The following is a 23707-nucleotide window of genomic DNA, read 5'->3' on the forward strand; positions in this document are numbered from 1 at the left end:
TGGTGAGGCATAGGGTGAGGCTTAGTGTTAGGATTACCCTTAGGGTGAGGGTTTGGGTGAGGGTTAGGGTTAGGGTTAGTATTAGGCTGAGGGTAAGGTTCAGGTTGAAGGTTAAGGTTAGGCTGAGGTTTAGGGTTAGGGTGATGGCTAGGGTTAGGTTTGGTATGAGGGTGAGGGTTAGGGTTAGGGTGAGGGTTAGGGTGAGGTTTAGGTTTAGGGTTAGGGTTAGTGTTAGGATTAGAGTGAGGGTTAGGTTTAGGGTTAGGGTCAGGTTTAGAGTGAGGATAAGGGTTAGGGTGAGGTTTAGGGTGAGGGTGAGTTTTCGGGTTGGGTTACGGTTAAATTTAGGTTGAGGGTTAGGGTTGGGTTAGGGTTAAAGTTAGGGTGAGGGTGAGTGTGAGGGTGAGGGTTTGTGTTAAGGTGAGGGTTAGTGGTACGGTTAGGGTTAGGGTCAGGGTGAGTGTTAGGGTTAGGGTTAGGGTTAGGATGACGGTTATTGTGAGGGGTAGGGTTATGGTTAGAGTAAGGGTTAGGGTTAGTATGAGGGTTAGGGTTAGGTTTAGGCTTAGGCTTAGGGTGTGGTAAAGGGTTAGGTTGAGGTTTAGTGTGAGGGTGAGGGTTAGGTTTAGGGTTAGAGTGAGGGTTATGGTGAGGGTTAGGATTAGGGTGAGGGTTAGAGTGAAGGTTAGGGTTAGGGTTAGGGTTAGGGTGAGGGATGGGTTCAGGGTACGGGTTAGGGTGAGGGTTAGGGTTAGGATGACGTCTAGGGTGAGGGTGAGTGTTAGGTTTAGGGATAAGGTGAGTATTAGGGATAGGGTGAGGGTTAGGGTGAGGTTTAGGCTGAGGGTTAGGGTGAGAGTGAGGGTGATCATCATGGTTAATGTTAGGGTGAGGGTTAGGCTCAAGGTGAGGGTTAGGTTTAAGTTTAGGTTTAGGATAAGTGTCAGGGTTAGTGTGAGGGATGAGATACATGTTAGGCTTAGGGTTACTGTGAGGTTTAGGGTTAGGATTAGATTTAGGGTCAGGGCTAGTGTGAGGGTGAGTGTTCGATTTAGGGTTAGGGTTATGGTGATGGTTAGGGTTAGGGTTAGGGTGAGGGTTAGGTTTGCTGTGAGGATTAGGGTTAGGGTTATGGTTAGGGTTAAGCTGAGTGTAAGGTTTAGGGTGATGGTTAGGGTGAGAGTGTGGTTTAGCGTTAGCTTGAGTGTTACTGTGAGTGTTAGGGTGAGTGTTAGGTTTAGGGTTAGGGTGAGGGTTAGCGTGAGGCTTCGTGTTTGGATTAAGGTGAGTGTTAGGTTGAGGTTTAGGGTTAGCATTAGCATTAGGGTTAGGATTAGGCTGAGGGTGAGGATTAGTTTGCGGGTGAGGTTTAGGGTTAAGGTTAGGGTTAGATTTCGAGTTACCGTTAGGGTGAGGGCTTGGGTGAGCTTGAGGTTTTGGGTGAGGGTGAGGGTGAGGGTGAGTGTTAGGGTTAGGGTAAGGGTTAGTGTTAAGGTTAAGGAGAGGATTAGGGTAAGGGTGAGGGTAATTTTGTGGGTGAGGGTTAGGATTAGGGTTAGTGTTATGGTGACAGTGAGGGTTAGTGTGAGGGTGAGGATTAGGGTTAGGGTTAGGGTGAGGGTTAGGGTTAGTGTTAGGGTGAGGGTGAGGGTGAGGGTGAGGGTTAGGAGTAGTGTTAGTGTTAGGTTTAGTCTGAGAGTGAGGGTTAGTGTTAGGATTAGGGTGAGGGTTATGTGAGGGTTTGGGTTAGGGTTAGGGTGAGGGTGAAGTTTAGGCTGATTTATAGGCTTAGGGTTAGCGTGAGGGTTAGGTTTAGTGCGAGGGTTACGGTTAGGTTTAGAGTGAGGTTTATGTTTATTGTGAGGGTTAGGGTTAGGGTTAGGGTGAGGTTTAGTGTTGAGGTTAAGGGTTAGGGTGAGTGTTAGGGTGAGGTTGAGGGTTAGGGTTGGGATATGGTGAGGCGTAAGGTGAGTCTTAGTGTTAGGATTACGGTTAGTGTAAGGGTTAGGGTTAGGGTTAGTTTTAGGCTGAGGGTTCGGTTCATGGGGAGGTTTATGATTAGGGTGAGGGTTAGCGTTAATGTGAGGGTTAGAGTTAGGGTTATTGTTAGGGTGAGAGCTAGGGTGAGGGTGAGTGTTAAGGTTAGGGTTAGTGTTAGTATGTGGGTTAGGCTGAGGTGTAGCGTTAGGGTTAGCATGAGGTTTAGGTTTGGTGTGTTTTTTAGTGTTAGGGTGAGGGTTAGGGTGAGGGTGATTGTTAGGTTGAGTGTTAGGGTTAGGGTGAGGGTGAGGGTTTAGGGTGAGGATTAGGGTGAAGATTAGGGTTATGGCTAGGGTGAGGGTGAGTGTTAGGGTAAGGGTGAGGGTTAGGTTTAGTATGAGGGTTAGGGTTAGTGTTAGGGTGAGTGTGAGGCTTAGGTTTTGGGTTAGGGTTAAGGTGAGGAGTAGGGAGAGGGTTAGTTTTAGGTATATGTTTAGGTTGAGGGTTAGGGTGAGGGTGAGTCTGAGGGTTAGTGCTAGGGTGAGGTTTAGGGTTAGGTTTAGGTTTAAGGTGAGTCTAAGAGTTACGGTAAGAGTTAGGGTGGGGGTGATGGTGAGGGTGAGGGTTAGGGTGAGGGTTAGGGTTAGGGTCAGGGTTAGGATAAGGGTTAGGGTTAGGGTCAGGGTTAGTGTTAGGCTGAGGGTTAGGGTGAGGGTTAGGGTTACGGTTAGGGTTAAGCTTAGGGTTATGGTGAGGGTTATGGTGAGGGTTAGGATTAATGTTTGTGTTATGGTTAGGGTGAGGGTTAGGGGGAGTTTAAGGATGAGCGTTAGGGTTAGGTTGAAGGTTAAGGTTAGGGTGAGGGTTAGGGTTAGGAATAGGTTTAAGGTGAGGGCTAGGATCGGGGTGAGCGTTAGGTTTAGGCTTAGGTTTAGGGTGAGGGTTAGGGTTAGGGTTAGGGTTAGAGTTAGGTTTAGGGTTAGGGTGAGGTTAGGTTAGGGTTAGGATTAGGGTGAGACTGAGGGTGGGGGTTAGGTTTATGATAAGGGTTAGGGTTAAGTTAGGCTGAGGGTGAGGTTGAGGTTGGGGTGAGGGTTAGGGTTACGGTTAGAATTAGCGTTAGGGTGAGGGTTAGGTTTAGTGTGAAGGTTAGGATTAGGATAAGAATTAGTGTTAGCATGATGGTAACAGTTAGGTAGAGGGTTAGAATGAGGTTGAAGTTAAGGGTTAGGGTTAGGGTGAGGATTAGGTTTAGTGTGAGGGTTAGAGTTTGGGTTAGGTTTATGTTTAGGGTTAGGTTTAGGGTGACGGTGAGGGTGAGGGTTTGTGTTAGGATTAGGTTTAGGGTGAGGTTTAGGGTGAGGCTTAGGGTGAGGGTGAGGGTTCGCCTTAGGGTGAGGGAGAGGGTGAGCGTGAGGGTTCAGGTGAAGGTCAGGTTTAGTGTGTGGTTTAGGTTAAGGTTAGGGTGAGTGATAGGATGATGGTGAGGTTTTCATTTGGTTTAGGTTTAGAGTTAGAGTGAGGGTTAAGGTTGGGTTTGGGTTAGAGTTAGGGTGAGGTTGAAGGTTAGGGTTAGGATTAGGGTTAGGTATATGGTTAGACTGAGGGTGACGGTTTGGGTTAGGGTGAGGTTTAGGCTTAGGGTTAGGGTGAGGGTGAGGTTTAGGCTTAGGGTTAGGGTTAGGATGAGGGTTAGGGTTAGGGGTAGGTTGAGGGCTAGGGTGAGGGTTAGGATTAGTGTGACTGTTAGGTTTAGAGTTAGGGTTAGGGTTTAGTTTAGGGTTAGGGTGAGGGTGAGGGTTAGGTTGAGGATTAGCGTGAGGTTAAGAATTAGGGTTAGGGTTCGGGTAAAATTTATGATGAGGGTTGGTTTAAGGTTTAGGTTTAGGGTGAGGGTTATTTTGAGGGTTAGGTTTAGGGTTAGGGTGAGGGTTCGGGTGAGGGTAAGAGTAAGGATTAGGGTGAGCGTTAGGATGAGGGTGAGTGTCAGGGTGAGTGTCAGGGTTAATGTGAGGGTTAGGGTTAGGATGAGGGTTGTGTTTAGGGTTAGGCTAAGGGTGAGGGCTAGTGTGAGGGTGAGGGTTACGATTATTGTTAGGGAAAGGGAGAGGATTAGTTTTAGGGTTAGTGTGAGGGTTAGGGTTAGGATGAGGATTAGTTTTAGGGTTATGGTTAGGGTGAGGGTGAGGGTGAGGGTTAGGTTTAGGATTAGGTTTTAGGGTGAGCTTGTGTGTGAGGGTGGGGGTGAGGGTTAGGTTTAGCTTTAGGGTTAGGGTTAAGTTTAGGGTTAGGGTTAGCGTAAGGGCTAGGTTAGGGGTGAGGTTTAGGGTGAAGGTGAGGAAGAAAGTGAGGTTTTGGGTTAGGGAAGGGTTAGTGTTATGTTTAGGGTGAGAATTAGGGTTACGGTGAAGGTTAGGGTGACTGTTTGTGTTCGGGTTAGGGTTAGGGTAAGGCATAAGATCAGAGTTAGGGTTAGGGTGAGGGTTAGGTTTATGATTAGGTTGATTAGGTTTAGGTTTAGGGTTAGGCTCAGGGTGAGGGTGAGGGTTAGTGTAGGGCTAGGGTGAGGGTTAGGGTGAGGGTTAGGGTTAGTGTTAGGGTTAGGGTGATGGTCAGGGTTAGGGACAGGTTGAGGATTACGGTTAAGTTGAGGGTTAGGGTTGAGTTTAGGGTTAGGGTTAGGGTTAGGGTGAGTGTTAGGGTGAGGTTTACGGTTAGGGTAAGGGTTAGGGTGAGGGTTAGGGTGAGGGTAAGTTTTAGGGTGAGGGTTAGGGTGAAGGTAAGTGTAAGGGTTAGTGTTAGGGTGAGGCGTTGGGTGAGGGTTAGATTTAGGGTTAAGTTTAGGGTGAAGGTTAGAGTGAGGTTTAGGGTGTGGGTGATGGTTAGGGTTAGGGTGAGGGTTAAGGTGAGGGTTAGGGTAGGGGTTCTAGTGAGGGTAAAGTTTAAGGTGTGGGTGATTGTTAGGGTTAGGGTGAGGTTTAGGGTGAGGGTTGGAATTAGCTTTAGGGTGAGAGTGAGGGCTGGGCTGAGTTGTAGCATTAGAGTTAAGTTCAGGGTGAGGTATACTGTGAGGTTTAGGGTTAGGGTTTAGTTTAGGGTGACGGTAAGGGTTCAGGTGAGTTTTAGGTTGAGGGTGAGGGTTAGGTTTAGGGTTAAGGTGAGTTAGAGGGTCAGGGTGAGGGTTACGGTTAGGGTGAGGGTTAGGTTTAGGGTTAGCATTAGGGTGAGGACTAGATTTATGTTGAGGGTTAGGGTTGGTTTTAGGTATAAGGAGAGGATTAGGGTTAGGGTTAGAGTTATGGTGAGGTTTAGGCTGATGGGTATGGATATGTTCAGTGTGAGTGTTAGTGTTAGGGTGAGGGTCAGGATTAGGGTTAGGGTGAGGGTTAGGCTTAAGGTGAGTGTTAGGGTTAGGGTGAGGGAGAGGGGTGGTTTAGGGTTAGGATTAGGGTTAGGTTTATGGTTAGGGTGAGCTTGAGGGTGAGGGTGAGGGTAAGGGTTGGATTTAGGTTTAGGGTTAAGGTTAGGGTTAGGGTTAGGTTGAGAGCTAGAATGAGGGTTAGGGTTAGGGTGTGGGTGAGTAGAGGGTGAGGGTTTGGGTTAGGGAAGGGTTAGTGTTATGATTAGGGTGAGGATTAGGGTGACGGTGATGGTTAGTTTGAGGGTTTGGGTTAGGGTAAGGGTTAGGATTAGGATTAGGCTTAGAGTTAGGGTTAGGGTGATGTTTAAGTTGAGGGTGAGGGTTAGGTTAGGGCTAGAGTGCAGGTGAAGGTGAGGGTTAGGTTGTAGGTTAGGGTTACTGTTCGGGTTAGGGTTAGAGTGAGGATTAGGGTTAGGGTTGGGGTTAGGGTGAGGTTAAGGGTTAGGTTGAGGGTTAGTGTGAGGGTGAGGGTTAGGGTTAGTGGGAGATTTATGGTGAGGTTTAGGGTTAGTGTGAGGGTTAGAGTTAGGGTGTGGAATAGGGTCAGGGTAAGGGTTAGGGTTAGGGTTATGGTGAGGGTGAGGGTTAAGGTTAGGTTTAGGGTAAGGTTGAGACGTAGGGTGAGGGTTAGTTTTAGGGTTATGGTTGTGGTGAGTGATAGGACGAGGGTTTGGGTTAGAGTTAGGGTGAGGTTTACGGTCAGGGTGAAAGTTAAGGTTAGGGTGAGGGTTAGGGTTAGTTTGAGGTTTAGGGTCATGGTGAGGGTTAGGGTGAGGGCTAGATTGGGGTTGAGGTTTAGGGTTAGGGTTAGGGATAGTGAGAGGATTAGGGTTAGGATTAGGCTTAGGGTCAGATTTAGGCTGAGGTGTTGGGTTAGGTTCAGTGTGAGGGTTAGGGTTAGGGTTAAGGTGATGTTTAGGGCCAGGGTGAGGGTTAGTGTGAGGCTGAGCAATTGGGTGATTGTGAGGGTTAGGGTGCGGTTGAGGGTTAGGTTTAGGGTGAGGGATAGGGTGATGGTGAGGGTTAGGGTGAGGGTGAGTGTTTGGGTTAGGATTAGGGTGAGGGTGAGGGTTAAGATTAAGGTTAGGGTGACAGTGAGGGTTAGGTTTAGCGTTAGGGTGAGGGATAGGGTTTGGGTGATGGTTAGGGTTAGTGTTAGGGTTAGGGTGAGGGTTTGGTTTCGGGTTAGCTTTAGGTTGAGTGTTCAGCTTAGGGTGAGGGTGAGGGTGAGGTTGGGGTTTAGGGTTAGGGTGAGTGTTCAGTTTAGGGTGATGTTTAGGGTGAGGGTGAGTGTGAGGGTTTGGTTGAGTGTTCGGGATAGGGTGTGGTTGAGTGTTAGGGATAGGGTGAGGATTAGTGTGAAGGTGAGATTTGGGGTTGGGTTAGGGTTAGAGTTAGGGTGAGAGTTAGGGTTGGGTTAGGGTTAGATTTAGGGTGAGGGTGAGGGTGAGGGTTAGGATTAGGGTTGGGGTTAGGGTTAGAATAAGGGTGAGGGTGAGGGTGAAGTTTTGGGTGAGGTTGAGGGTTAGGGTTAGCGTTAGGGTTAGTGTTAGAATGGTGGTTAGGGTTAGGGATAGGTTGAGGGATGGGGTAATGTTTAGGTTTAGTGTGAGGGTTAGGTTTAGGGTTAAGGAAACAATTAGGTTTAGGGTTAGGGTGAAGGTAAGGCTTAGGGTGAAGATTAGGGTTAGGGTTAGGGTAACGGTGAGGGTTTTGGTGAGGGTCAGGTTTAGGGTGAGGGTTAGTGTGAGGGTTACCGTGAGGGTTAGGTTTAGGGTGAAGTTTAGTGTGAGGGTAAGGCTTAGGGTGAGGGTTAGGGTGAGGGTCAGGGTCAGGGTGAGTGTTAGGGAAGGGGTTAGGATTAGGTTTTGGTTTATTGTTAGACAGAGGGTGATAGTTAGGTTTAGGTTTAGGTTTAGTGTTAGGATCTTTGTTAGGGTGAGGGGTAGGGTGAGGGCTAGTGTGAGGTTTAGGGTTAATGTGAGGGTTAGAGTGAGGGAAAATGTTAGGGTGAGGGTTAGGGTGAGTGTGAGTGTTAGTGTTAGAGTTAGGGTGAGGCGTAGGCTGAGTGTTAGTGTTAGGATTACGGTTAGGGTGAGGGTTATGGTGAGGGTTATGATTAGGTTAAGCTTAGGATGAGGGTTAGGGTCAGAGTGAGTGTTAGGGTTAGGCTGAGGGTTAGTGTGAGGGTGAGGTTTAGGTTTAGGGTTAGGGTTAGGCTGAGGGCTAGGGTGAGGGTGAGGTTTAGGGTTAGATTTAGCGATATGAGAAGATTAGGGTTAGGGTTAGGGTGAGGGTTAGAGGGGTAGGTTTATGGTTAGGTTGAGGGTTAGGGTTAGTGTTAGGGTGAGGGTTAGGCTTAGGTAGGTTGAAGGTGAGGGTGAGGGTAAGGGTGTGGGTGAGGTTTAGGGTTAGGGTTAGGTTTAGGGTGAGGGTGAGACTGAGGGTTAGTGTTAGGATTAGGATTAGGTTCAGGGTTGGTCTGAGGGTGAGGGGGAGGGTGAGGGAGAAGTTTAGGGTCAGGATTAGGGTTAAGCTTAGGGTTATGGTGAGGCTTATGGAGAGTGTTAAGGTTAATGTTAGGGTTAGGGTGAGGTTAGGGGGAGTTTGAGGATGAGGGTTAGGGTTTGATTGAAGGTTAGGTTTAGGGTGAGGGTTAGGTTTAAGAATACTGTTAGGGTGAGGGCTAGGGTGAGGGTGCTGGCTAGGTTTAGGTTTAGGTTTAGGGTGAGGGTTAGGGTTAGGGTTAAGGTGAGGGTTACGGTTTTGGATAGGGTTAGTGTTAGTGTGAGGGCTAGGGTGAGGGTCAGGTTTAGTTTTAGCGTTAGAATTAGGGTGAGAGTTAGGGTTAGGGTTAGGGTTAGGTTTAGGCTGAGGGTGAGGGTGAGGTTGAGGGTTAGGGATAGGGTGAGGGTTAGTTTTAGGGTTCGGGTGAGGGTTAGTTTTAGGGTTCGGGTGAGGTTTAGGGTTAGGGTTAGGTTTAGGGTGTGTCTAAGGGTTAGGGTAAGGGTTAGGGTGAGGGTGACGGTGAGGGTTAGGTTTAGGGTCAGGGTTAGTGTTAGGGTTAGGTTTAGGGTGAGACTGAGTGTGGGGGTTATGTTTAGGATTAGCGTTAGTGTTAGGGTTATGCTGAAGGTGAATGTGAGGTTTGGGTTTGGGTTAGGGTTAGAGTTAGGGTGAGGGTGAGGGTTTGGGTTAATGTGAGATTTAGGCTTAGGGTTAGGGTTAGGGTGAGTGTTAGGGTTAGGGTGAGGGTGAGAGTTAGGGTTATGATAGGATTAATGTTAGGTTTAGGGTTAGGCTTAGGGTGAGTGTGAGGGTGAGGTTTATGATTAGGTGAGGGTTAGGGTTAACATTAGGGTGAGGGTTAGGATTAAGGTGATCTTTAGGGCCAGGGTGTGGGTTAGTGTGAGGCTAAGTAATTGGATGATTGTGAGGGTTAGGGTGTGGTTGAGGGTTAGGTTTAGGGTGAGGTTTAGGGTGATGGTGAGGGTTAGTGTGAGGGTGAGTTTTGGGTTAGGATTAGGGTGAGGGTTAGTGTTAGGATTAAGGTTAGGGTGACGGTGAGAGTTAGGTTTAGGGTTAGGGTGAGGGTTAGAGTTTGGCTGATGGTTAGGGTTAGTGTTAGGGTTAGGGTGAGGGTTAGCGTTAGGGTGAGTGTTCGGCTTAGGGTGAGGGTGAGGTTGGGGTTTAGGGTGAGGGTTAGTGTTAGGGTTATGGTGAGTGTTCGGTTTAGGGTGATGTTTAGGGTTAGGGTGAGTGTGAGGGTTCGAGTGAGGGTTCGGGATAGGGTGTGGTTGAGGGTTAGGGATAGGGTGAGGATTAGTTTGAAGGTGAGGGTTGGGATTGGTTTAGGTTTAGAGTTATGGTGAGGTGTAGTGTTGGGTTAGGGTAACAGTTAGGGTGAGGGTGAGGGTTACGGTTAGGATTAGGGTTGGGGTTAGGTTTAGATTGAGGTTGAGTGTGAAGATGAGTGTGAGGGTTTGGGTTAGGGTGAGGGTTAGCTTTAGGGTTAGGGTGAGGGTTAGGCTTATGATTAGGGTTAGGGTTAGGGTTTTTATAGGGTTAGGCTGAGGTTGAGGATGAGGGTTAAGTTGAGGTTTAGGGTTAAGTTTAGGGTTAGATTGAGGGTTAGGGTTAGGTTTAGGGTGAGTGTTCGGCTTGGGGTGAGGGTGAGGCGGAGGTTGGAGTTTAGGGTTAGGGTGAGGGTTAGAGTTAGGGTTAGTGTGAGGGTTCGGTTTAGGGTGAGGTTTAATATGAGGGTGAGTGTGAGGGTTCTTTTAAGGGTGATGTTGGGGTGTTGTTGAGGGTTAGGCTTAGGGTGACTCTGAGGTTTGGGTTTGGGTTAGTGTTAGGGTTAGGGTGAGGGTAAGGGTTGGGTTAGGGTGAGAGTTAGGGTGAGGGTGAGGGTTAAGGTTAGGAGTAGGGTAGGGGTTAGGGTTAGGATAAGGGTGAGGGTGAGGGTTTGGGTTAGGGTGAGGGTTAGGGTAAGGGTTAGGGTGAGGGTGATTGTTAGGTTTAGCTTTAGGGTTAGGTTTAGTGTGAGGGTTAGGTTTAGGTTTAGGGAAAAGGTTAGGTTTAGGGTTAGGGTGAGGGTAAGTGTTTGGGTGAAGGTTAGGGTTAGGGTGAGTGTGTGGGTTAGGGTTAGGGTGAGGGTTATGGTGAGGGTTAGATTGAGGGTTAGGGTTAGTGTGAGGCTTAGCGTGAGGGTTAGTGTTAGGGTTAGGGTTAGGGTGAGGTTTAGCGTGAGGGTAAGTGTTAGGGTGAGGTTTAGGGTGAGGGTGAGCGTCAGGTTGAGTGTTAGGGAAGGGGTGAGAATTAAGTTTAGGTTTAGGGTTAGACTGAGGGTGATAGTTAGGTTAAGGTTTAGGTTTAAAGTTTGTATCATTGATAGGGTGAGGGGTAGGGTGAGGGTTAGGGTGAGGGTTAGGGCTAGTGTGAGGGTTAGGTTGAGGGTAAAGGTTAGGTGAGGGTTAGGGTGAGGGTGAGGGTTAGGGTTACACTTAGGGTGAGGCGTAGGCTGAGTGTTAGGGTTAGGTTTATGGTTAGGGTGAGGGTTATGGTGAGGGTTACAATTAGGTTTAAACTTTGCATGAGGGTTAATGTCAGAGTGAGTGTTAGGGTTACCGTGAGGGTTAGGGTGAGGGTGAGGTTTAGGTTTAGGATTAGGGTTAGAGTGAGTGCTAGGGTGAGGGTGAGGATTTGGGTTAGATTTAGGGATATGGAGAAGAATAGGGTTAAGGTTAGGGTGAGAGTTAGACTGAGGGGTAGGTTTAGGGTCAGGTTGAGGGTTAGGTTTAGTGTGAGGATTAGGGTTAGGGTTAGTGTTAGTGTGAGGTTTAGGCTTAGGGTTAAGGTTAGGATTAAGGTTATTGTTAGAGTTAGGTTGAATGTGAGGTTGAGGGTGAGGGTGTGGGTGAGGTTTATTGTAAGGTTTAGGTTTAGGGTGAGGATGAGTTAGAAGTTAGTGTTAGGATTAGGATTAGGGTTAGGGTTAGTCTGAGGCTGAGGGGGAGGGGGAAGAGGAGGGGGAGAGTTAGGATTAGGGATAGGGTTAAGCTTAGTGTTATGGTGAGGGATATGGAGAGGGTTAGGGTTTAAGTTAGGGTTAGGGGGAGGTTAGGGGGAGTTTGAGGGTTAGGTTTAAGCTGAAGGTTAGAGTTAGGGTTAGGGTTAGGGTTAGGAATACTGTTAGGGTGAGAGCTAGGGTGAGGGTGAGGGTTAGGTTTAGGCTTAGGTTTAGGGTGAGGGTTAGGGTTAGGTTTAAGTTGAGGGTTAGGCTTATGGTTAGGGTTAAGGTTAGGGTGAGGGCTAGGGTAAGGGTCAGGTTTAGTTTTAGCGTTAGAGTTAGGGTGAGGGTTAGGGTTAGGATTAGAGTTAGGGTGAGGGTGAGGGTGAGGGATAGTGAGTTTAGGGTTAGGGTTAGGTTTACACTGAGGGTGAGGGTGAGGTTGAGGGTTAGGTTTAGGCTGACCGTTAGGGTTAGGGTTAGAGTGAGGTTTATGGTTAGGGTTAGGTTTAGGGTGAGTCTAAGTGTTAGGGTAAGGGTTAGAGTGAGGGTGACCGTGAGGGTTAGGGTGAGGGTGAGGGTTAGTGTTAGGGTTATTTTTACGGTGTGGGTTAGGCTTAGGGTTAGGATTAAGCTTTGGGTTATGGTGAGGGCTAGGGTGAGGGATAGGGTTAATGTTAGGGTTAGGCTTAGGGTGAGGGAAAGGGGGAGTTGAAGGGTGAGGGTTAGGGTTAGGTTGAAAGTTAAGGTTAGGGTGAGGGTTAGGGTTAGGAATAGTGTTAGGGTGAGGGCTATGGTAAGAGTGAGGGTTAGGTATAGCCTTAGGTTTAGCGTAAGGTTTAGGGTTAGGTTTAGGGTTAGTGTTAGGGTGAGGCTTAGGGTTAGGGTTAGGATTAGGGCGAGGGTTAGGGTGAGGTTTAGGGTTAGGGTTAGGGTTAGGGTGAGGTTGAGTGTGAGGTTTTGGTTTAGGGTTAGGATGAGGGTGAGGGTGAGGGTGAAGGTTAGGTTGAGTGTGCTGTTTAGGGTTAGGGTGAAGGTTAGGTTTAGTCTGAGGGTTAGGGTTAGGGTTATTGTTAGGGTTAGGGTTAGGGTTAGGGTGAGGGTAAGTGTGAGGGTAATGGTTAGGTTTAGGGTGAGACTGAGGGTGGGGTTAGGTTTAGGATTAGCGTAAGGGTTAGGGTTATGCTGAGGGTGAGGTTGAGGGTGGAGTGAGGGTTACGGTTAGGGTTAGGATTACGGTTAGGGTGAGGGTTAGGTTTATTGTGATGATTAGGGTGAGAGTGATGGTTAGGGTTAGGGTGAGGGTTAGGTTGACGGTGAGGGATAGGTTCAGGGTAAGGGTTAGTGTGAGGGTTAGGTTCAGGCTGAGGGTTAGGGTTAGGGTGAGAGTTTGGTTTAGGGTGAGTGTTAGGTTTAGGTTTAGCGTTAGGATGAGGGTGAAGGTGAGTTTTAGGATTAGGGTTACGTTTAGGGTTAGGCTGAGCTTGAGGGTGACGGTGAGGGTGAGGGTTAGGTTTAGGGATAGTGTTAATGTTAGGGTTAGGGTTAGGGTTAGGTTGAGGGCTAGGTTGAGGGTGAGGGTTAGGGTGAGGGTGAGGGAGAGAGTGAGTGTTTGGGTTAGGGAAGGGTTAGTGTTATGTTTAGGGTGAGGAGTAAGGTTACGGTGACTGTTAGGGTGAGGGTTTGGGTTAGGGTGATGTTTAGGGTGGTCGTGAGGATTACGTTAGCATTAGGGTGAGGTACATGCTTGGGTGAGTTTAGGGTGAGAGTTCGGGTGTAGGTCAGGGTTAGGGTGTGGGTTAGGTTTACGGTTAGGGTTAGGGATAGGGAGAGGTTTAGGGTTAGGGTTAGGGTGAGGGATAGTTTGAGGTGTAGGGTTAGGTTCAGTGTGAGGGTTAGGGTTAGGGTTAGGGTTAGGGTTAGGTCAAGGTTTAGGTTGAGGGTTAGTGTTAGGATGAGGGTTAGGATTAGGGTGAGGGTTATGGTGAAGTTTAGAGTTAGCCTGAGGGTTAGGTTGAGGATTAGGGTTAGGGTGAGGGATGGGGTCAGGGTAAGCATTAGGGTGAGGGTTAGGGTGAGGGTGGGCTTTAGTGTTAGGGTTAGGTTTAGGGTGAGGGTGAGAGTGAGGGTTAGGGATAGGATTTGTATTAGGGTTAAGGTTAGGCTGAGGGTGATGTTGAGGGTTAGTGTTAGGTTAGGGTGAGGGTTAGGATGAGGTTTAGGTTTAGGGTTAAGGTCAGGGTCATGGTTAAGGTTAGGGTGAGGGTTACAGTTAAGGTGAGGGTTAGGGTTAGGGTGAGGGTGAGGGTGAAGGTTAGGGTTAGGATTAGGGTTACAGTGAACTTGAGTGTGAGCGTGAGGGTAAGGGTTAGGTTTAGGGTTAGGGTAAGGTTAGGGTTAAGGTTAGGGTGAGGGCTAGGTTGAGTGTGAGGTTTAGGGTGAGGGTGAGGGAGAGTGTGAGGGTTTGGGTTAAGGAAGTTTTAGTGTTATGTTTAGGGTGAGGATTAGGGTGACAGTGACGCTTAGGGTGAGGGTTTGGGTTAGGGTGAGGGTTAGGGTTAGGGTTAGGCTCAGAGTTAGGGTTAGTGTGATGTTTAGCGTGAGGGTGAGGGTTAGGTTAGGGTGGAAGTTCGCGTGAAGTTGAGGGTTAGGTTGTGGGTGAGGGTTAGGATTAGTGTGAGTGTTAGAGTGATAGGGAGGGTTAGCAAGAGGGTGATGGTTAGGGTTAGGGTTAGGGTGAGGCTTAGGGTTAGTTTGAGGGTTGGGTTTGGGTTAGGGTAAGGGTGAATCTAAGGGTTTGTGTGAGGATGAGGTTGAGGGTTAGGGTTAGGGTGTTAGGTTGAGGATTAGGATTAGGACTAGCGTTATTTTTAGGGTTAGGGTGAGAGTGACTTTGAGGGGGAGGGGGAGGGTTAGGGTAAGGGTTATGTATAAGGTCAGGGTGAGTGTGAGAGTTAGGTTTAGGATTAGGATTAGGGTTAGGGTTAGGCTGAGGGTGAGGCTGAAGGTTAGTGTTAGGGTTAGGGTGAGCGTTAGGGTGAGGGTCTGGGGTCGGGTAAGGTTGAAGTTTAGGGTTAAGGTGAGGGTTAGGCTTAAGGTGACTATGAGGGTTATTGTTAGGCTTAGGATTAGGGTTAGGATTAGGTTTAGGGTGAGCTTGAGTGTGAGGGTTAGGTTTAGGGTTAGGTTTAAGGTGAGGGTTAGGGTTAGGGTGAGGGTGAGGGTGAGTGTGAGGGTTAGGGTTAGGATTATGGTTAGGGCGAGCTTGAGTTTTAGGGTGAGTGTGAGGGTTAGGTTTAGGGTTAGGGTTAGGGCGAGGGTTAGGGTGAGGGTTAGAGTTTAGGTTTAGGATTAGGGTGAGGGTTAGGGTGAGGTTTACAGTTAGGGTTAGGGTTAGGTTGAGTGTAAGTGTTAGGGTGAGGGTTAGGGTGAGGGTTTGGGTAAGGGTTACTGTTAGGGTTAGGCGTTGTGTGAGGTTTAGGTTTAGGGTTGGGGTTCGGGTGAAGGTTAGGGTAAGGTTTAGGGTGGGGTTTCTGGTGAAGGTGAAGGTTAGGGTGTGGGTGATGTTTATGGTCAGGGGGAGGGTTAGGGTGAGGGTTAGGGTGAGGGTGAGGGTTAGGCTGAGTTGTAGGGTTAGTGTTAAGGTGAGAGTGAGGTTTAGTGTGAGGTTTAGTGTTAGAGTTAGGGTTAGGGTTAGCATGAGGGTAAGAGATAGTGTGAAGGTTAGGGTTAGCTTTAGCGTTAGGATGAGGGTTAGGATGATGTTTAGGGTTATGGTTAGGGTTAGGGTTAGGTTGAGGTTGAGGGTTAGGGTTAGGGTTTGGATGAGGTTTAGAGTTAAGATTAGGGTTAGGTTGAGTGTTATTGTTAGGGTTAGAGGGAGGGTTTGGCTTACAGTGATGGTGATGGTGAGGGTGAGGGTTAGAGTTAGGATGAGGGTTAGATTTAGGGTTAGGGTGAGGGTTCGGATTAGGGTGATGTTTAGGATGAGGGTGAGGGTGAGGGTTAGGTTGAGGGTTAGGGTGTGGATGAGGGTTGGGGTTAGGGTGAGTGTTACAGTGACGGTGAGGGTTGGAATTGGGTTGCGGTTAGAGTTAGGGTGAGTGTTAAGGTTGGTTTAGGGTTAGAGTTAGGGTGAGCGTGAGGGTTAGGGTTAGGGTGAGGGTGAGTGTTAGGTTTAGCATTAGGATTAGGGTTAGGATGAGAGTTAGTGTGAGGGATAGGGTGAGGGTGAGAGTTAGGGTAAGGGTGAGGGTTCGGTTTAGCATTAGGGTTAGGGTTAGGGTTAGGATGAGTGTTAGGGTGAGGGATAGGGTGAGTGTTAGGGTTAGTATGAGGGTTAGGGTGAGGGCAAAGTTAGGGTAAGGGTGAGGGTTCGGTTTAGCATTAGGGTTAGGGTTAGGATGAGGGTGAGGTTGAGGGTTAGAGTTAGAGTTAGGGTGAGGCGTAGGCTGAGTGTTAGGGTTAGGGTTACGGTTAAGGTAAGGGTTATGGTGAGGGTTAACATTAGGGTTAAGCTTAGGATGAGGGTTAGGGTCAGAGTGAGTGTTAGGGTTAGGTAGAGGGTTAGGGTTAGTGTGAGGTCTAGGTTTAGGGTTAGGGTTAGGGTTAGAGTTAGCGATATGGAGAAGATTAGGGTTAGGGTTAGGGTGCGGGTTAGACTGAGGAGTAGTTTTAGGGTTTGGTTAAGTGTTAAGTTTACTGTGAGTGTTAGGTTTAGGGTTAGTGTTACGGTGAGGGTTAGGCTGAGGGTTACGGTTAGGATTAAGGTCATTGTTAGGGTTAGGTAAAGGTGAGGGTGAGGGTGAGTGTATGGTTGAGGTTTTGGGTTAGGGTTAGGTTTAGGGTGAGGGTGAGTGTGAGGGTTAGGATTAGGATTAGGATTAGGGTAAGGGATAGTCTGAGGGGGAGGGGGAGGGGGAGGGAGAGGGGGAGGGTTAGAGTTAGGTTTAGGGTTAGGTTTAGAGTGAGGGTTAAAGTTAGTGTGAGGGTTAGTTTTAGGATTAGGGTTAGGGTTAGGATGAGTGTGAGGGTGAGGGTTAGGGTTAAGGTTAGTGTCAGGGTTAGGGTTAGGGTGAGGATTATGGTTAGGGTTAGTGATACGGTGGGGGTGAAGTGATGATGAGGGTGAGGGTTAGGGTGAGGGTGAGGGTAAGGTTTAGGTTTAGGATTAGTGTTAGGGTTAGGGTTAGGCTGAAGGTGAGGGTGAGTGTTATGTTGAGGTTTAGATTGAGCGTTAGGGTTCGTGTGAGGTTTAGGGTGAGGGTGAGGGGTAAGGTTAACCTGAGGTTTAGTTTTAGTGTGAGGGTTACGGTTAGGTTTAGGTTTAGGGTGAGTGTAAACGTTCGAATGAGGGTTAGGGTTAGGCTGAGGGTTAGGTTTAGCATTAGGGTTAGCGTAAGGGTTAGGGTGATGTCAAGGTTTAGGGCTAGGGTTAGGGTTAGTGTCAGGGTGAGGATTATGGTTGGCGTTAGGGTGAGTGTTAGGGTTGGGAGAGTGTTAGGTTTAGCTTTCAGATGAGGGTGAGGTTGAGGGTGAGGGTGAGGGAGAGGTTTAGCGTTAGGGTGAGGGTTAGGGTTAGGGTGAGAGTTAGGCTGAGGGTTAGATTTAGGTTTAGGTTTAGGCGTAGGGTTATGGTGAGGGTTAGGGTGAGGGTTAGGGGGAGTTTGAGGCTGAAGGTTAGGGTTAGGTTGAAGTTTAGGGTGAGGGAGAGGGTTAGGGTTAGGCTTAGGCTTAGGGTTTGGGTTAGGGTTAGGGTTAGGATGAGGGTTACGGTTAGGGGTACGGTTAGGGTTAGGGTGAGGGCTGGGGTGAGGTTTAGGTTTAGTGTTACTGTTAGGGTTAATGTGAGGGTAAGGTTTAGGGTTAGAGTTATACTTAGGGTGAGGTTGAGGGTGAGGGATAGGGTTAGGATTAGGTTTAGGGTTAGGATTAGGCTGAGGGTGAGGGTGAGATTGAGTGTTATGGTTAGGGTGAGGGTTAGGGTTAGGGTTAGGGTTAGGGTTAGGGTTAGTGTTAGGGTGAGGTTTAGGGTTAGGTTTAGGAGTAGGGTTAGGGTTAGCGTAAGGATTAGGGTATGGGTTAGGATTGGGTTTAGGGTGGGGTGATGTTTAGGGTGAGGGTTAGGGTTAGGTTTAGGGTTACTGTGAGGGTGAGGGTGATGGTTAAGGTTAGGGTTAGGGTCCTGTTGAGGGCTAGGGTGAGGGTGAGGTTTACAGTGAAGGTGAGGATGAGGGTGAGGGTTTCGGAAAGGGAAGGTTTAGGGTTAGGGTGAGGATTAGGGTGAGGTTGAGTGTTAGGGTGAGGTTTAGGGTTAGGGTTAGAGCTAGGGTTAGGGTGAGGGTGAGGGTTAGGTTTAGGGTGAGGGTGAGGGTTAGGGTTAGGTTTAGGGGGATGGTTAGCGTTAGGTTTAGGGTGGGGGTTAGGGTTAGGGTGCGGGTTAAAGTTAGGGTTAGGGTGAGGTTTAGGGTTAGGGTTAGGGTGACTGTGAGGGTTAGGGTGAGGGTGAGGGTTTGGGTTAGCATTAGGGTGAGGGTAAGGGTTAGGATTAGTGTTAGGGTGAGTTTGAGGGTTACGTTTAGGTTTAATATGAGGTTAGAGTTAGGGTGAGGTTTAGGGTTAAGTTTAGTGTTACAGTGAGGGTTAAGGTTAAGGTTAGGGTGAGTGTTCGCCTTAGGTGAGGGTGAGGGTGAGGGTTCAGGTGAAGGTGAGGGTTAGAGTTAGGGTGAGGGTGAGCGTTAGGGTTAGGATTATGGTTAGGTTTAGTGTTAGACTGAGGGTTAGGTTGAGGGTGAGGGTTTGGGTTAGGGTGAGCGTTATTGTGAGGGTTGGGGTGAGGGTGAGGTTAGGGTTAGGATTAGGGTTAGGATGAGGTTTAGGGTTAGGAGTAGGTTGAGGGGTAGGGTGAGGGTTAGGGTTAGTGTGAGGGTTAGGTTTATGGTTAAGTGTAGGGTTAGGTTTAGGGATAGAGTGAGGGTAAGGGTTAAGGTGAGGGTGAGGATGATGTTCAGGGTTTGGCTTAGGGTAAGGATTATTGTGAGGGTTAATGTTGGGGTTAGGATGAGGGTTAAGTTGAGGGTAAGGGTTAGGTTGTGGGTTAGGGTAAGGGTGAGTGTCAGGTTGAGTGTTAGGGTTAGGGTTAGGGTTAGGGTTAATGTGAGGGTTAGGTTTAGGGTGAGGCTTACGGTGAGGGCTAAGTTGAGGGTGAGGGTTAGGGTTATGGTTAGGGATAGGGAGAGGAACAGTGTTAGGTTTAGGGTTAGGGTGAAGGTTAGGCTAAGGGGTAGGTTTAGGGTTAGGTTGAGGGTTAGCCTTAGTGTGAAGGTTAAGGTTAGGGTTAGTGTTAGGGTGAGTGTTAGACTTAGGTTTAAGGTTAGGATTAAGTTTTTTGTTAGGGTTAGCGTGAAGTTGAGGGTGAGGGTGAGGGTGTGGGTTAGGTTTAGTTTTAGTGTTAGGTTTAGGGTGAGTGTGAGAGTGCCGGTTAGTGTTAGGATTAGGATTAGGGTTAGGGTTAGTCTGAGGGTGAGGTTGAGGGTGAGTGAGATTTTTAGGATTAGGGTTAGGATTAATGTTAGGATGAAGGTTATGGTTAGGTTTAGGGTTAGGGTTAGGGTGAGGGTGAGGGTTAGGGTTAGGATTAGGATTAATGTTAGGTTTAGGGTTAGGCTTAGGGTGAGGGTGAGGCTCAGGGTGAGGTTTAGGGTTAGGTGAGGGTTAGGGTTAAGGTGATGTTTAGGGTGAGGGTGAGGTTTAGTGTGAGGCTGAGTGTTCGGGTGAGGATGAGGGTTAGGGTGTAGGTGAACATTAAGTTTAGGGGGAGGGGGAGGGTGACGGTGAGTGTTATGGTTAGAGTTAGTGTGAGGGTTAGGGTGAGGGTGAGGTTTAGGGTTAAGGTTAGTTTTAGGGTGAGGGTTAGGGATAGGTTTAGGGTGACGGGGAGGGTTAGGGTGAGTGTGAGGTTTTGGATTAGGTTTAGGGTGAGGTTAAGGGTTAGGATTAGGGTTAGGTTGAGGTTGAGGGTTAGGTTTAGGTTTAGGGTGAGGGTTAGGGTTAGGGTGTGGTTTAGGGTTAAGTTTAGTGTTAAGGGTTAGGGTTAGGGTGAGTATTTGCCTTAGAGTGAGGGTGAGGGTGTGGGTGAGGGTTTGGGTTCGGGTTCGGGTGAGGGTTAGGGTGTTTTTGAGGGTTAGGGTTAGGGTAATGGTTAGTGTGACGGTGAGGTTTGGGGTTGGGTTATGGTTAGAGTTAGGGTGAGGGTTAAGTTTGGGTTACGTTTAGAGTTAGGGTGAGGATGAGCTTTAGGTTTAGGGTTAGGGTTAGGTTTAGTGTTAGACTGAGGATGAGGGTTTGGGTTAGGGTGAGGGTTAGGGTTAGGGTTAGGGTGATGGTTAGACTGACGGTGAATGTTAGGGTGAGTGTTTCGGTTAGGGTGAGTGTGAGGGGTAGGGTGAGGTGTAGGTGATGTTTAGGGCTAGTGTTAGGGTTAGGTTTAGGGTTAGGTTTAGGTTTAGGTTTAGGGTTAGGTTTAGGGTTACAGTGAGGTTAAGGGTTAGGTTGAGGTTGAGGGTGAGGTTGAGGTTTAGGGTTAGGTTGCGGGTGAGGGTTATGGTTAGGGTTGGGTTTAGGCTTAGGTTGAGGGTTAGTGTTTCTGTGAGGGTTAGGGTTAGGATTAGGGTGCGGGTTAGGGTGAGTGTAAGGGTTAGGGTGAGGGATAGGGTGAGGGTGAGGGTCAAAGTGAGTGTTAGGTTTAGGGTGAGGGTGAGAGTTAGGGTGAGATTTAGTTTTAGGATTTTGGCTTAGGCTGAGGGCTAGGTTGAGGGTGAGGTTTAGGGTTATGGTTAGGGATAGGGAGAGAATTAGGTTTAAGGTTAGGTTTAGATTGAGGTTTAGGCTGAGGTGTAGTTTTAGGGTTAGGTTGAAGGTTAGGTTTAGTGTGAAGGTTAATGTTAGGGTAGTGTTAGTGTGAGGGTTAGGCTTATGGTTAAGTTTAGGATTAAGATTATTTTTAGGGTTATGGTGAATGTGAGGGTGAGGGTGAGGGTGTGGGTGAAGTTTACTGTTAGGGTTAGGTTTATGGTGAGGGTGTGAGTGAGGGTTCGGGTTAGGATTAGGAATAGGGTTAGGGTTAGTCTGAGGGTGAGGGTGAGGGTGAGGGTGATGGTTAGGATTAGGGTTAGGATGAGGGTTATGGTTATGGTTAGGGTTAGGGTTAGGGTGAGGGTGAGGCTTTGGGTTAGGATTAGGGTGAGGGTTAGGGTTAGGATTAAGGTTAGGGTGAGGTTGATGTTTAGGGTTAGGTTTAGGGTGAGGGTTAGGGTTAGGGTTAGGGTGAGGTTTAGGGTTAAGGTAAGTTTAGGGTGAGCATTAGGGTTAGGGTTAGGGTAGGGTGAGGGTTAGGGTTGGGTTATTGTTAAAGTAAAGGTGAGGGTGAGGGTTAAGTTTAGGATTAGGGTTAGGGTTATGGTTAGACTGAGGGTGAGGGTGAGGATGAGTGTGAGGGTTTGGGTTAGGGCGAGGGTTAGGTTTAGGGTTAGGGTGAGGTTTAGGCTTACGGTTAGGGTTAGGATGAGGGTTAGGGTGATGGGTAGGGTGAGGAGTAGGGTGAGGGTTAGGGTTAGTGTGTGGGTTAGGTTTAGGGTTAGGGTTAGGTTTTCTGTTAGGGTGAGGGTAATGGTTATGGTGAGGGTTAGGTTGAGGGTCAGGGTTAGGGTTAGGATTATGGTGAGGGTTAGGCTTAGGGTTAGGATGAGGGTTAGGTTTAGGATTAGGGTTATGTTTAGGGTAGAGTTTATTTGAGGGCTAGGTTTAGGGTGAGGGTGAGGTTTTCAGTGAGGGTTAGGGTGTTGGTGAGTCAGTGTGAGGGTAAGGGTGAGGGTGAGGGTGATGGTTAGGGTGAGGGTGATGCTTGGGGTTAGGGTGAAGTTTAGATTTAGTTTGAGGGTTAGGTTTAGGGTTAGGATTAGGGTGAGTGTGAGGGTGAGATTTAGGGTTAGTTTTAGGGTGAGGGTGAGGGTGAGGTTTAGGCTTAGGATTAGTGTTAGGGTTAGGGTTAGGCTTAGGTTAAGTGTGAGGGTGACGGTTAGGGTTAGGCTGAAGCTTAGGGTTAGGGTGAGTGTTAGCGTGACGGTGAGGATGACGGTTAAGGTGAGTGTTAGGATGAGGGTGAGGGTTAGGTTTAGGGTTAGGGTGAGGGTAGGATGAGGGTTAGGGTTAGGGTTATGTTAAGAGTTAGGGTTAGGGTTAGGGTGAGGGTGAAGTTTAGGGTTAGGATTAGGTTTAGGGTTAGGGGTAGGCTGAGGGTAAGGGTGAGTATGAGGGTGAGGGATAGGATTAGGGTTAGGGTTAGGATGCGGGCTATGTTGAGGGTGAGGGTTAGGGTGAGGGTGAGGGTTTTGGTTAGGTAAGGGTTATGGTTATGGTTAGGGTGAGGATTAGGTTGAGTTTGAGGTTTTGAGGGAGGGTTAGGTTTAGGGTGAGTGTTAGGGTTAAGGTTAGGGTGAGATTTATGGTAAGCATGATGTTTTCCTTGAGGGTGAATGTTGGCGTGAGTGTGAGTGTTAAGGTGAGGGTAAGGGTGAGGGTGAGGATGAGGGTTAGGGTGAGGGTTAGGGTAAGGGTTTGGGTTAGTGTGAGGGTTAGGGTGAGGATAAGGGTTAGGGTGAGGTTTAGGGTGAGGGTGTGGGTTTTAGTTAGTGTTAGGTTTAATGTGAGGGTTAGGGTGAGGGCTAGGTTTAGGGTTTGTGTGCAGGTGAGGGCTAGGGTTAAGGTGCGGGTTAGAGTTAGGGTGAGGGTTAGGGTGAGGTTAAGGGTTAGGGTGAGTGTTAGCGTGAGGGTTAGAGTGAGGGTGAGGGAGAGTGTTACGGTTAGGGTTACGTGTAGGATTAGGGTTAAAGTGAGGGTGAGGGTGAGGTTTCGTTTAGGTTTAGGATTAGTGTTAAGGTTTGGGTTAGAGTTAGTGTGAGGGCTAGGGTTAGGGTGAGTGTGAGGTTTTTGGTTAGGGTTAGGGTGTGTGTGAGTCTTAGGGTTATGGTGAGGGTTAGGGTTATTGTTAGGGTGAGGCTTATTGTGAGGTTTAGGTTTAGTGTTAGGGTTAGGGTGAGGGCTAGTGTGAGGATGAGTGTAAGAGTTAGCATTATGGATAGTGTGAGGTTTAGGGTTAGGGTTAGGTTGAGTGTGAGGGTTTGGTTTAGTGTGAGGGTTAGGGTGAGGGTGTTGGTTAGGGTTCCTTTTAGTGTTTGGATTAGGGTGAGGGGTATGGTTAGGGTTGTGGATAGGGTGAGGGTGGGGTTTATTGTAAGGGTGATGGTTAAGGTTAGGGTAACAATTCGGGTTAGGGTTAGGGTGAGCATTAGGGTGAGGGTGAAGGTTAGGATGAGGATTAGGGTAAGGGTGAGGTTTAGGTTTAGGGGAAGGTTGAGGGTTAGTGTTAGGGTTAGGTTGATGTTTAGGTTGAGGGTGAGGGTGAGGGGGAGGATGAGGATTTGGGTGAGGGATAGGTTGTGGGTGATGGTATGGGTTAAGTAGAGGGTTAGGGTGAGGCTGAGGGTTAGGATGAGGGTGTGGGTTAGTGTTACGGTTTTTTGAGGGTTAGGGTTAGTGTACCTATTAGTGTGAGATTTAGGGTAAGGGGTATGTTTACAGTTAGGGTGAGGGTTAGGATTAGTGGGAGGGTTAGTGTTAGGGTTAGGGTTAGGGTGAGGTTTAAGGTGAGGGTGTGGGTTTGGGTTAACTTTAGGGTTAGGTTGAGAGTTAGGGTGAAGCTTAGGGTTATGGTTAGGGTGAGGGTGAGGGATAGGGTTTGGGTTAGCGTGAGGGTTAGGGTTAGGGTTAGAATTAGGGTGAGGGTGAGGGTGAGGGTTAGGGTTTGAATTTGGGTTAGGGTGAGGGTTACGCTGAGGTTGAGTGTGAGGGTGAGGTTTAGGGTTAGGTTTATGGTTAGGGTAAGTGTTAGGGTTAGGGTTAGTGTTAGGATGACGGTTATGGTGATGGGTAGGGTTAGGGTTAGGGTGTGGGTGAGGGAGTGTGGGAGGGTTAGGGTTTGGGTTAGGGTGAGGGTTAGAGTTAGGGTCAGGGTGAGGGTTAGGGTTAGGGTTAGATTTAGGTTGAGGATTAGGGTTAAGGTTAGGGTGAGGGTTAGGCTGAGGGTTAGGGTTAGAGTTAAGTTGAGAATTAGGCTGAGGGTGATGGTGAGGGTTATGGTTAGGGTTAGGTTTCGGGTGAGGTTAAGGGTTAGGGTGAGGGTTAGTCTGAGCGTGAGGATTAGTGTTAGCATTAGGGTTAGGGTTAGATTTAGGGTGAGGTTAAGAGGTAAGGTTGAGTGTTAAGGTTAGGATTAGGGTTTGGGTTAGGGTTAGGGTGAAGGTTGGGTGAGGTTGAGGGTGACTGGTAGGGTTAGTGTGAGGGTGAGGGTGTGGGTGAGGGGTAGGGTGAGGTTACGGTGAGGTTTAGGGTTAGTGTTAGTTTTAGGGTTAGTGTGAGTGTTAGGGTGAGGGTGAGGGTTAGGGTTAGTGTTAGGGTGAGGGTTTCTTTTACTTAAGTGTTAGGTTCAGGGTTAGCGAGAGGATTAGGGTTTGGGTGAAGGTTAGGATGTGCGTAAGTGTTAGGGTTCGGGTGAGGGTTAGGTTTAGGGTGAGGGTGAACATGATGGTTTCGGTTAGGTAAGGGTTAGGGTTAGGGTTAGGGTTAGGGTTAGGGTTAGGGTTATTGTTAGGGTTATATTTAGGGTGAGGGTGAGGTTGAGGTTTAGGGGGAGGGGAGGGTTAGGTTGAGTGTTAGGTTTAGGTTTAGGGTTAGCTTTAAGC

Source organism: Dipodomys merriami, unplaced genomic scaffold (assembly GCF_024711535.1).
Source record: "Dipodomys merriami isolate MVZ:Mamm:240054 unplaced genomic scaffold, mDipMer1.0.p SCAF_83, whole genome shotgun sequence".
In the NCBI taxonomy this organism is placed as follows: domain Eukaryota; kingdom Metazoa; phylum Chordata; class Mammalia; order Rodentia; family Heteromyidae; genus Dipodomys; species Dipodomys merriami.